The sequence below is a fragment of the Anolis carolinensis genome, chromosome 2 (genome assembly GCF_035594765.1).
Source record: "Anolis carolinensis isolate JA03-04 chromosome 2, rAnoCar3.1.pri, whole genome shotgun sequence".
Lineage (NCBI taxonomy): Eukaryota > Metazoa > Chordata > Lepidosauria > Squamata > Dactyloidae > Anolis > Anolis carolinensis.
This window is the reverse complement of record NC_085842.1, coordinates 208,372,715-208,384,852: the sequence shown is the minus strand read 5'-3', so window position 1 is coordinate 208,384,852 and position 12,138 is coordinate 208,372,715. Positions and strand designations below refer to the sequence as shown.

Genomic DNA, 12,138 nt, shown 5'->3' with positions numbered 1-12,138 from the left:
GTGGAAAGAGATAACTAATACAATTTAGAGGAGAGGGGATGGTGGACAGAGAGATTAACATGACACATAAATGGAGGTGCATGTCTCCTTTTACAGGTTATGGTCAAGGCTAATGCTTAGAAAAGCTAAAAGTTTAGCTGTTTCTACAGCACCTTCCAGACTCTTCCAATAAATATGGCAGCCTTGCCATGTTGTGAGCTGTAGTCCAAAAAAGTGGCTTTTCCAAGCTCATCTTCCATAGGTCGGGGGTATTTCTAAATGTTTCCTCTCTGTTTTATTCTTGTCAACTCTCTTTTGTTCCTGTGTACTTTTTTTTACATGTGACCACAGCCGGAATAAAGGATTCTTCAGATCAAGCTTACATCCTTTCCAGCTTCAACTGAGGTCCATGAGACATTCTTCCACTTGAGTGTGTATAACGTTACAACTTCTGCTTTCTGCTATCGAAAGAACACGAGTTGGAGGTAAATACTGTAGAACTTTTCTACCATACCACTGCTTGTAGGCATCTCATACTCATCTAAGGCCAAGTTACTCCCATTCTAGGGTTAGCCTAGATGTACAGAAAGTGTGTGTGCATGTTAAAAGGGACAATTACAGACTGAAGGCCTCTCTCCCCCAATAAAGTATCATCAAAGGTTCTCCCACGTCAGTAGAACACATGTACTTACAAGACTTGTGTGTGTCTGATGCTAATAAAACCAACCCAATTCAAATATAGGTTGGCCCTTGTTTCTGCAACGAGCTCATGGGTACCGCCAACATATGCTGGAGTAGGAAGGGAAGGTAGGAAAGAGCACAAGCAGGAGACTATGGAACAGCAAAATGAAGGAGAAGCCAAACCAAGTCTGCATAAGAAATCTTTGCAATAAGAACATTGCTGCCGAGAACTTCCACAAAGACCACCATCACATGCTATTCCTCCCTAAGAACTGGATTTCAGAAACATGAATCAATTTTCCTTCAGTCCAGCTACTGCACCAGCAACTATAATCCAAAAGCGTTAATGACACCTTGGACTCAAGGTACCAATTAGGCATGTTGGGATAAGAACAGCCTTCAGCTGGTTCAGCCTGTACAGACGAGACTAAAGAACCAAACATTCAAGAGCAAAAGCCATCTCAATTTGGGAACCTCTTTGAACTGCCCTGGCAATGGTGTCGCAATCTGGCTAACTTGACCGGCTGGCATATCATTTTCTTAACCAATTGTCCCTGTGATTAAACAGTTTCAGGAATGGCAAGAAGGCTGGGGAAAAGAAAAGTGAGAGTGAAACTTCAGAGATAAAGTTGGTCCCATGTAAGAGCTTGGGAAACTTTCCCTTTGTACTACACATCCCACAATATAAAGATTGCAAGAGATGTAGTCTAAAAAAGGCAATTTTGCTGCTAATCAGTACTATTATGTGAAACATTATACAAATAATAAATGACTTGTATTCAATTGATATGAATATAAGTATTTCATTATTTGTTTTATAAACATGTCAAGCCATCCCACACAGATATTAGTTTGACCCTTGATCATGACAGTTTGTCCTAACAGGTACTGAAGAAATGTCCTTGCAAGATGAATTATTCTTTTTTTGTTCCATCAGAGTATATGGTTTAGTCAAAGCTTTGGAAATTACTTTTTAAAAATGGACAAGAGATTCTAACAAAGAAGAAACCTTTCCATAAACTTCTGCAAATTAATAATACAATCTTAGGGTGATTACTTTTATTTTTAAAAAGTTCAAACGATAGGTAGAAAAATTAATAATTTTATGCATGTTGTGGGGATTCTCCTGATTGCTCATTATAAATGGCATTGGAGAATGTCTGTGCAAGAAAACATTTTTAAAATTCCATCACGATATATGGCTTCACAGCAGGGAATGGATTGGAAATGTCTAGTGCTCCAGATATTGTTGAACTACAAGTCCAAGCGACCCTAGACAACATAGCCAATGGAGAGAAACTCTGGGAACTGCAGTTCAGAAGGGCTGATAAGGCAAGAAAACCCATTTTACAGAACAGCCTCAGCAGCAATGACAGGCCTCTCTCATTGCCAGCTAAAAGTTGACAGTTGGGAAGCAAAGAAAAAGAGAGAAAGAAATCAAGAGGAGTTCAAAGGAGAGAGAGAGAAACAGATACTGAAGATCCAATTAGTTTTGCAAAGGAGGTTCCATTAATTCTCAGGTGACAAATGGAGTGCTAAAGCCAAGAAAGACTGCAACTTACCTGAGGCTGCACAGTAATCAGCCCTCCACATTTGTTGGAGTTTGGGGTACAGGATCCCCCATAAAAGTGCAATATTAATGCACACCCCCAAGTAATTTCTACGTTCTCTAGCATGAATCTATGGTCAGCTTCTCATAGAAACTCAATGGAGGACCTAAAGACTCCCGGAGAGAACAGTTTAATCATCTAAATAATCAGATCCACAAAAATCAACTCTGCAAATGAATGTGAATCCATGACCAAAAGCAGCTCTGCAGCCAAAATATCTTGAATGCAAATTCAGTTACTCTGCTAAAGAAATAGGAGACATTATGCTTCTTGGCAGGGGGTTGGACTGAATGGCCCACAAAGTCTCTTCCAACTCTATGATTCTGTGACTCTATTATTAGGGTCCTGCCATGCTCCCAGCGTTTCCATCTTTACACATGGACTGCATTTTGTCTTTCAGTTAAGGACACCAAAGGAACCACCTTGTCATTTCCATTTGGCAGATGCAGGATAGCTTTAGGTATAGTTGGCCTTGGCTGTTGAGGGAAAGCAAAATGAAACCATTGACAACCTCTCATAAGAATTAATCTGGTTTCAGTGAATATTTCCTTCGGTCCCCAATTTTCTAGCATTTCAGTCACTTCAAATTTAAACATTTAGAAATACGGTGTAGGCCAAGAAAAGAGGCAGTCAAATTTCTCTCAGAGATGAGAGCATAGCCAATGCAAGGGTTCCTGGTGTGGATGGTTTTTTACTCTATATCTCTTTGCAATAGAAATTTGGGGATTGAAGGACATTTTCGTTGGTGGAGTAGAATTAGCATTCATTCATTCATTCATTCACCTTGGCTAAAATCTACATTATGTTTCTTTAAAAAAACCAACTATTAGAGATAGTTAAAACCAGTTTAGAATACATTTAAAACATAATTCAATGTATTTGAAGAGACACTGCCTTTACATTCACACACACACAATGTTTTTGTAGCTATACTCCAGAATTGAGTCTGGATTCTCTTTAGAGTACACACTCAGTTTGTGGATTACTCTAAAAGCACAGGTGAGTTACCAGTGAGGCCCCATCTACATTGCCACATAACACTATGTAACACTACATCATCATAATAATACAAATAATAATAATAATACTAATAATAATTTATTTATAACTCTCCCTCTCTCCCTAAGGGGACTCAGGGCAGTTAAAAATAATTATGTGGTACTTACCTTGAAAGTTGTTATACTCCAGTAACTTCGTTTTTGTGGCGGACACAAACTATGTTGAATTGGTTGAGATATTAATTGAAAAACTATAGCAAAACAGGCTGCAGAATGTCCCTCAAAAACAAAGTCTTTGCTGTTTAATGAACTTTTCCCCATGTTTTAATGATAGAACCAATTAGGAAATCACATTTATAACACAGGAGCAAAAACCATGCAACATAATGTAATACAGTTTCTGAATGCAGATTAACTGCATTGAACTGGATTATATGGCAATGTAGATCCAGCCTGAGTCCTCCCCCCTTTGCTTTCTTTGGCCCCTTCTTCACTACCATATAATCCAGATTATTTGCTTTGAACTGGATTGTATGAGTTTACACTGCCATATAATCCAGTTCAAAGCAGATAATTGGATTTTATATGTCAGTTTAGAAGGGGCCTCGGAATCTCCATAACTAGGAAGAGACTGGGTTGCTGTGAGTTGTCCAGGCTGTATGGCCATGAAATATCTTGACTTTTGCCTGCATCTGTGGCTAGCATCTTCAGAGGCAGTGAGGCAAGTGGAGTGTGTGTGTGTGTGTGTGTGTATCTATCTATCTATCTATCTATCTATCTATCTATCTATCTATCTATCTATCTATCTATCTATCTATCTATCTATCTATCTATCTGTGGAATGTCCCGGGTGGGAGAAAAAATCCTTGTCTGTTTAAAGAAAGTGTGAATGTTGCAATTAACAAGCTTGAATAGCATTTGGTAGTCATGAAGCTGCAAAGTCTATCAGTGAGAGTATCTGCATAGAGGTAGCCTGTCCTCTGTTGCCTGAAGGCATCCTCTATTTGAGAGGCATTAACTGGCAATTGACTGCCCACTGTCTGGAGTTCCCCTGTTTCTCAGTGGTGTCCTTTACTTGCACAGGTATATATTACATTCCACTTGCCTCACTGCCAACAGAACTTCTGAAGATGCCAGCCACAGATGAAGGCGAAACGTCAGGAGGAAATGCTTCTGGAACATAGCCATACAGCAACCCAGTAATTCCTCCTTGGACAACACATAGGAAGGGACTGTTTATCTAAATACCCTAAAGGCACAAAATTCCGTTTAATCTTAGAAGCTAAGGATGTCCAACTCTGGTTATGTCTTGGAGGGGAAAACCTATTACCAGAGGCAATAAGTAATATTTCAGAGGAAGGAACTGGCAAAACCTCCTCTTCGTGTCCTTGCCTGAGAAGACCCTATGGAATCCATGTCGACGGTCAATTTAAAGTCACAGAAAGACGCACATTTGTAGTACTGGGGAGTTATGAGCTAGCCAGGAACAAATTGCTAATACTGGTTTTGTCCGACCATGTTCCTGTAGCAGTTTAAATGTACGTAGATGTTGCTCCTCTGGGTATTTTCTTTCCAGTAGTTGAAGAAAAAGAGTTTTGGGAGACTAATGTTTTAATTATTATTATTTTTAAACCCATCCCCATTCCCTCCAAAACGTGGCTAAACCGTAATGCTACAGGGGAGAAATTGAAATGGTGTGTCCTTCCAGCAACATTTCGCCCTCCTCCTGGTGTTAGATGGCGTGGAATGATGGGAAATGCAGTCCAACAGCGTCTGGAGGGTCCCAAAGCACTGGGTATGTTTATATCCCTAATTGCCACCCTGGAAGGACCCAGCGACCAAGAAATGGGGAATTATTTTGTCTCTACTAATTGACTATACTTGGGAATGGATCTTCGCCCAGGCATGCTTTTAAAAAACTTTTGAAAGGTTTTTTTAAGCCTATAATACACCTGTTGTTGTTTCCTTTCAAGTTAACCCCGGTTTATGGCAAACTCTCCCTGGCAAGATTGATTCCAAGACGTTGGCCATTTCTTTCCACCTGTAGCTGGGGCAAGGAGTGTGTCAACACGTTAGACTTAATGAGATTTGACACCGCTTTAACTGCCTCAAACACCTTCTACGTTGTCCTATAACCCAGATTTTGAAAGTGGATGATCCACACTATCTGAACTGGATCATATGAGTGTACACTGCCATATAATCCAGTTCAAAGCAGATCATCTGGATTTTATAAGGCAGTGTAGAAGGGCCCTTAGAGATGCAATGGGATCCTGGGAATTGGAGTTTTGCAAGGTCTTTAGCTGAAGAGTAATGGTGTCTCAACAAACTACTACTTGTTGTCGAAGGCTTTCATGGCCAGAAAAACTGGGTTGCTGTGAGTTTTCCGGGCTGTTTTACTAGAGTTTTTGATCTATGTTAATTTTATCAGTATTTGTATGTATTTGTATTTTTGTCCTTTACAATTTAGCTTGTAAATCGCCTAGAGCATCTTGGATGGAGGGCGATTAATAAGTAATTAAATGATGATGATGATGTTCCAGAAGCATTCTCTCCTGATCTGCCCACATCTGTGGCAGCCATCTCCAGAGGTTATGTGTTTTGTTGGAAACTAGGCAAGTGGGGTTTAGATGTATGTGCAATGTTCAGGGTGAAATAAAGAACTCTTTCTCTGTTTGACGCAAGTGCAACTGGCCACCTTGATTACCACTGAATGGACTTGCAGCTTCAAAGCCTGGCTGCTTCTTGCCTGGGAGAATTCTTTGTTGGGAGGTGTTAGCTGGCCCTGATTGTTTCGTGTCTGGAATTCCCCTGTTTTCATAGTGTTGTTCTTTATTTACTGTCCTGATTTTAGAGGGGTTTTTTTAATACTGGTAGTTTTTCAATGCTAATCAAGGTGATTAATTGCAACATTCCCACTTGCCTCAAAGAGACAAGAGTTCTTTCTCCCACCCTGGACATTATTCCACAGATATATAAACCCCCGCTTGCCTAGTTTCCAACAGACCTCACAACTACAACTCCCGGATTTCATGTCATTGGAGACATGACAGTCAAATTGGTCCCAAACTGCATTAATTTCATAGTGCAGATGCACCCAAGGTCGCTAGTGTGTATATCATTGAATGAACAGAACTCTTCTGATTTATTTTCAACTTCCTGCCAATTAGGTAAGAATTTAAAATGTAATTTTTTTAAAAAAAACTTCTGAAGTGATGTACTTTATTATCTCAGTAAAAATTGGCCCAATGTTACAACGTAAACCGTCACTCCGAAACTGACCCTTTTGATTTTTAAATTCAGATTAGAAACCAGAAGTATACATTGACTGCCATCTTCGGGAGGGCAACGAGCAAAGAGAGACACCGATATCTTTTGCTACAAACCTAGAGATTCGCATATCAAGCAATCCAAGTCCGGAATATTCCACAGATATATAAACCCCACTTGCATAGCTTCCAACAGACTTCACAACCTCTGAGGATGCCTGCCATAGATGTGGGTGAAACGTCAGGAGAGAATGCTTCTAGAACATGGCTATACAGCCCGGAAAACTCACAGCAATCCAGTGATTCCAGCCACGAAAGCTTTCGACAACACAATCCATGTCTATGAGATCAGGATCCAACCCAAGCGAAGCGCCCTCCCTTCCGACGGGGAAATTCAGCACAAGCTTCATACTTTCCGGTTAAAAATAAAAGACGGTCTTTTAAAAGCACTCTGATTGAATCGACCCTGAAGCTATTTCTAGCCAGAGCCTCGTGAGCTATATTATTATTAGCCTAAAAAATCCTTAAAAGATGTTCCCTCCTGTTTTCCTGCTGCTTTGCTGGACCTCTTCCCTCTTAAGAAAAATGTGTGCGGGTTTGGAAGGTTAAGTTTCATATTGAGATAGGGAGGAAAGAAGGAGAAAAACTTAGCGGGGTGACAATAATTTTTCTCCATATGTCTTTAATCCGGTAGGTGAGAAGTTTCTTCTAACATTTTAATTATTTTATTTTATGATTATTTTTAGACGGGGGAGTGTGAGAGAAGTTGTTTATTAACGGGTGTATAAATGGTGTAAATCGTGAATTGGAAAAGTACTGACTTTACACATTATATAGTGGCATTTATATTGATGAAAACATAATAAACATATACATGAAAATATTCCAAATAAAAGGAATGTTTAAAAACCTGACCAGAAAAAAGGGAAATATCTCTATGACCAAAAAAGAGAACAGAAGCTACTTTTTAAAAAAGTTTCGAATTAATTTTCTCTTGAGAGTGCAATGCAAAACTTTTCCATTCTCATTCAGGCTACATCTTGGCACTTGGTTACTAAAAAATGGGGTAGATACTATTCCTGAACACAGCTGCATTAAAATAATTGCTTTTCTTACTTTTCTTCTTCTGATAATAATAATAATAATAATAATAATAATAAGAATAAGAAGAAGAAGAAGAAGAAGAAGAAGAAGAAGAAGAAGTCCTAAACGCTTGGGAAGTGTTCGACTTGTGATTTTGTGATAGAAATCCAGCATATCTATCTTGTTAGCTATGTCATACTATGTCGTTGTGTCAATAATAATAATAGTAATAGTAATAATAATAGCAACTGCAAAAGGCCACCTTTTAGGCATCTGCAGGCATCATCCGAAAATACATTACACAGTCCTAAACACTTGGGAAGTGTTCGACTTGTGATTTTGTGATAGAAATCCAGCATATTTATCTTGTTTGCTGTGCCATACTATGTCTTTGTGTAAATAATAATAATAATAATAATAATAATAATAATAATAATAAGAATAAGAAGAAGAAGAAGAAGAAGAAGAAGAAGAAGAAGTCCTAAACGCTTGGGAAGTGTTCGACTTGTGATTTTGTGATAGAAATCCAGCATATCTATCTTGTTAGCTATGTCATACTATGTCGTTGTGTCAATAATAATAATAGTAATAGTAATAATAATAGCAACTGCAAAAGGCCACCTTTTAGGCATCTGCAGGCATCATCCGAAAATACATTACACAGTCCTAAACACTTGGGAAGTGTTCGACTTGTGATTTTGTGATAGAAATCCAGCATATTTATCTTGTTTGCTGTGCCATACTATGTCTTTGTGTAAATAATAATAATAATAATAATAATAATAATAATAATAATAATAATAATAATAATAGCCATTTAAATCCACAAGCATGTGGACAATTTCAACAGAAAGGAGGAAACCATGAACATGGCAAAATCTGGCTACCAGTATTTTTTTAAAAAAAACTCTAAAATCAGAACAGTAAATAAGGAACAACTCTCTGAAAACAGGGGGATTTCCGACAGGAAACAATCAGGGGCCAGCTAACACCTCCCAACAAAGGATTCCCTCAGGCAGGAAACAGCCAAGCCATTTAAAACCCTCGATGATGTTGGACTGTTGTTGGCCTATGATTCCTTGCTATTTGCTCTGCTGGGAAGAATGGTGGGAATGTCGGTCCAAAGGGAATAGAGAGGGAAAGCGACATATTGATCTCCATCCTATTTTTTGATGCAACAATCTTGTGGAGTAGCTTCGATTGAGATGTAGGACCCAAGTGAGGATTGTAAACTGTTGAGAATGTAAACCAGAAGTTTTTTTTTAAAGGGGGGGGGGGTAGTGCCCATACAGTCTTCTAGACGTTGTTCCATTGCACTAGGAACCAAAATTTGAAAAAGTTCTATTCCTGGTTTGAAAGAGTTCTTTCCTGTTTAACTGTGCAATACTTACTTCGAAAGTAGTTGTTATCCTCCAGAAACTTCGTTTTTGTGGCTGCAACCAACTATATTGGATTGACTGAGAATTGATGAGATATTCATTGAAAAACTAAATGTACTGCAGAATGTCCCGCAAAAACAAAATTTGGGCAGTTTAATAAAGTTTAATAAAGTTTTTCTATGTTTTTATGATAGAATCAATTAGGAAACGCATTTATAACGCAGGAACAAAAACCGTGTTACATAGTGTTGTAAATCCTAGCAGCTCCAGCTTAATGGTGAAGAATGGAGATTGAAGTCCAACAACTGCTAGAAGCTCCCATCATTCTCCAATGTTCAGTCTAAGCCAACATGCCTTAAAACAGTATATTATTAGTCATGTTGGATATTAAGCCTGTATTCATAAACTTTCAAAAACAAGACTTTCTCTTGAAAGTTCAGCCTAATTTATTAATTTTTCTTTGAGATCAGAAACTGGGGAATGTCTGGCGGGCCACAGAGGTTCAACTTCACATGCCAGAATCCCCAGCCAGGAAAAGCCATGGCCAGATAGGATAGGAGTTGTGGTCCAAAACTCTTTCCAGAGCCACATTTTCTCCAGCACTGAGCTACGTGCTTGTCTTGGGACAAATATAACACAACTTTGAGCTCTGAAGGACTGGGGCCCTGAGTCCCCTCGGGGAGATAGGGCGGCCTATAAATAAAGTATATTATTATTATTATTATTATTATTATTATTATTATTATTATTATTATTATTATTATTATTATTATTAGGACGGTTGCCTACAGAAAAGCAAATTAAACCATACAGCGACTAAATGCATGAACAAGAAGACACAGAGCAGGATGGGTAATCCCATCACCTTGGTTCTTTTTAGAGGGCTCCGTTGTTTTCCTAATTTGGGGTTGGACACTTTGGGGTGCATCTGCATTGTATAATAAATGCAGTTTGACAGCACTTTAACTGCTATGGTTCAGTGCAATGTAATTTTGGGAGTTTTTGGTAATTACTTTCTCTGTCAGACTACAGATCCAAGGATGCCAAAGCACTGGCACATGGCAGTGCATTCATTCTAATTAATAATAATAATAATAATAATAATAATAATAATAATAATAATTAACTGCAAAAAGCCACCCTACTGGGATCTGCACGCATCATCCGAAAATACATCACACAGTCCTAGACATTTGGGAAGTGTTCGACTTGTGATTTTGTGATACGAAATCCGGCATATCTATTCTGTTTGCTGTGTCATATAATAATAATAATAATAATAATAATAATAATAATAATAATAATAATAATAGGGTTGCTGCGAGTTTTCCGAGCTGTATAGCCATGTTCCTGAAGCATTCTCTCCTGACGTTTCGCTCACATCTATGGCAGGCATCCTCAGAGGTTGTGAGGTCTGAAGATGCTTGCCATAAATGTGGGCGAAACCTCAGGAGAGAATGCTTCGGAAAACTCACAGTAACCTCGTGGTTCCGGCCAAGAAAGCCTTCGACAACACATAATAATAATACGTACTAAAGTGTAGATGGATCCTTTGCCTGATCTGATGAGGTTGAATCAGTAAACGGTTGATATCATAGGCTTTTTTTGGAGAGCGGGAGTGTCAAATAATGAAACCAAATTGAAAAGAGAAGGATTGAAAGCTGTCCCCACGTCCTTTCAAAGATGTCTAATATTGAAGAAATTCTACCTTGCTAAATCCAGTTTACATCAGTGATGTAAAAACCCTAACATTTTAATTACAGATCTTCAGCTTTAAAGAAGGTTTCTGCTTCTCCTTTGTTTTGGTGCCAGTTCTGTTTTGCAGTTGTCTCTATGCTAGATATTTTTAAATGTATCTCACTAGATTTGTTTTTATTTTCAAATGCAGGAAGACAACTGTTCGCGTTTTTTAAATATGCATTTCTGGTGTCGGGAAGGCGAAGACCTGCTCTAAGAGCAGAGATTGAATCCTTCAATCCTTCCAGGTTTTGTGGACTGCAAAAAGTTCTCGTCCTTGTCTATTGCTTGCTGGGGCTGCTGGGAGATTTAGTCCAACAACATCTAGAAAGACCCCTCCTCTCAACCCAGGTAAGTTTTCAAACCACATTTATAGGGGCTGACGACTGACTCGTTGGCGCTTTGGAGAGACTAGGTTGCTGTGCATTTTCCGGGCTGTATGGCCATGTTTCAGATGCATTCTCTCCTGACTTTTCGCCCACATCTATGGCAGGCATCCTCAGAGGTAGGATGCATACTGGAAAACTAAGCAAGGGAGGTTTATCATTCCTGCCTGGGGGAATCCTTTGTTCGGAGGTGATAGCTGCCCCTGATTGATTCATGTGTGTTTTCAGAGTGTTGTTCTTTATTTGCTCATCTCAAATAATATACAGTACTGTGTCCATGTTGGCTCATAAAAGCGAGATTCTGAAGACTCACTAGATAAGAACAGGTTAACAGGATATTTGTTTCTGGGTTATAAATGTCATTTCCTAATTGGTTCTATGATAAAAAGGTGGGAAACTTACAAACTGAGTTTTTGCGGGACATCCTGCAGCACATTTTGTTATAGTTTTTCAATGGTATCTCAAAGAGTCTTAACCAATTCAGCATTGTTTGTGTCAGCCACAACTACTTTCAAAGTAAGTAGTACTGCACAATTAAACAGGAATAATACTTTCAAACCAGAAACAGAATTTTCTCCAAACTTTGTTACACTTTCTCATCCCCAGAAAAAAAAAAAACCATGACAGGTTTCTTTTAGGGTCGACATAGATTAAAAAACAACAACAAAAACAACAACAAAATAGAATGGCCAGAAACTTTCCTGAAATGACACCCCTTCTTCTAAATAAACTTCAGGGTTTTTTTTTTTTTTTTTACTAAGGCCTTGTTTTCAATCCCGTATTTTATTATTGCTGGCCGCCTAGCACAACTTTTTGGGAGGCCAAAGCGGGTCCTAAATCCAAGAGACTGCATTCAGTTAATGATCTTCATTAGAGTCGACCCATTAAATCCAAGGGATTTACCTCTGCAATGATTGCTGAGTGAATGCACTCAGTGATTGTGGACGGTTCTGTTCTAGTTGGGACTGACCAACAGGTTTCTAAAGGGGACATGAAGGCTAAATAGGTAAGGGTGA

General features: G+C 38.7%; 1 long non-coding RNA gene across 1 annotated transcript in view; it reads left to right on the top strand.

Annotated features, from left to right (window-relative positions):
- Nucleotides 1-12,138, top strand: part of LOC107982387 (uncharacterized) — a 75,787-nt gene that overhangs the window by 59,581 nt on the left and 4,068 nt on the right. Inside the window, exons 3-4 of the long non-coding RNA XR_001729901.2 lie at nt 331-464; nt 10,888-11,087. This is a non-coding gene — a long non-coding RNA (uncharacterized LOC107982387). The remainder of the gene's footprint in view (nt 1-330; nt 465-10,887; nt 11,088-12,138) is intronic.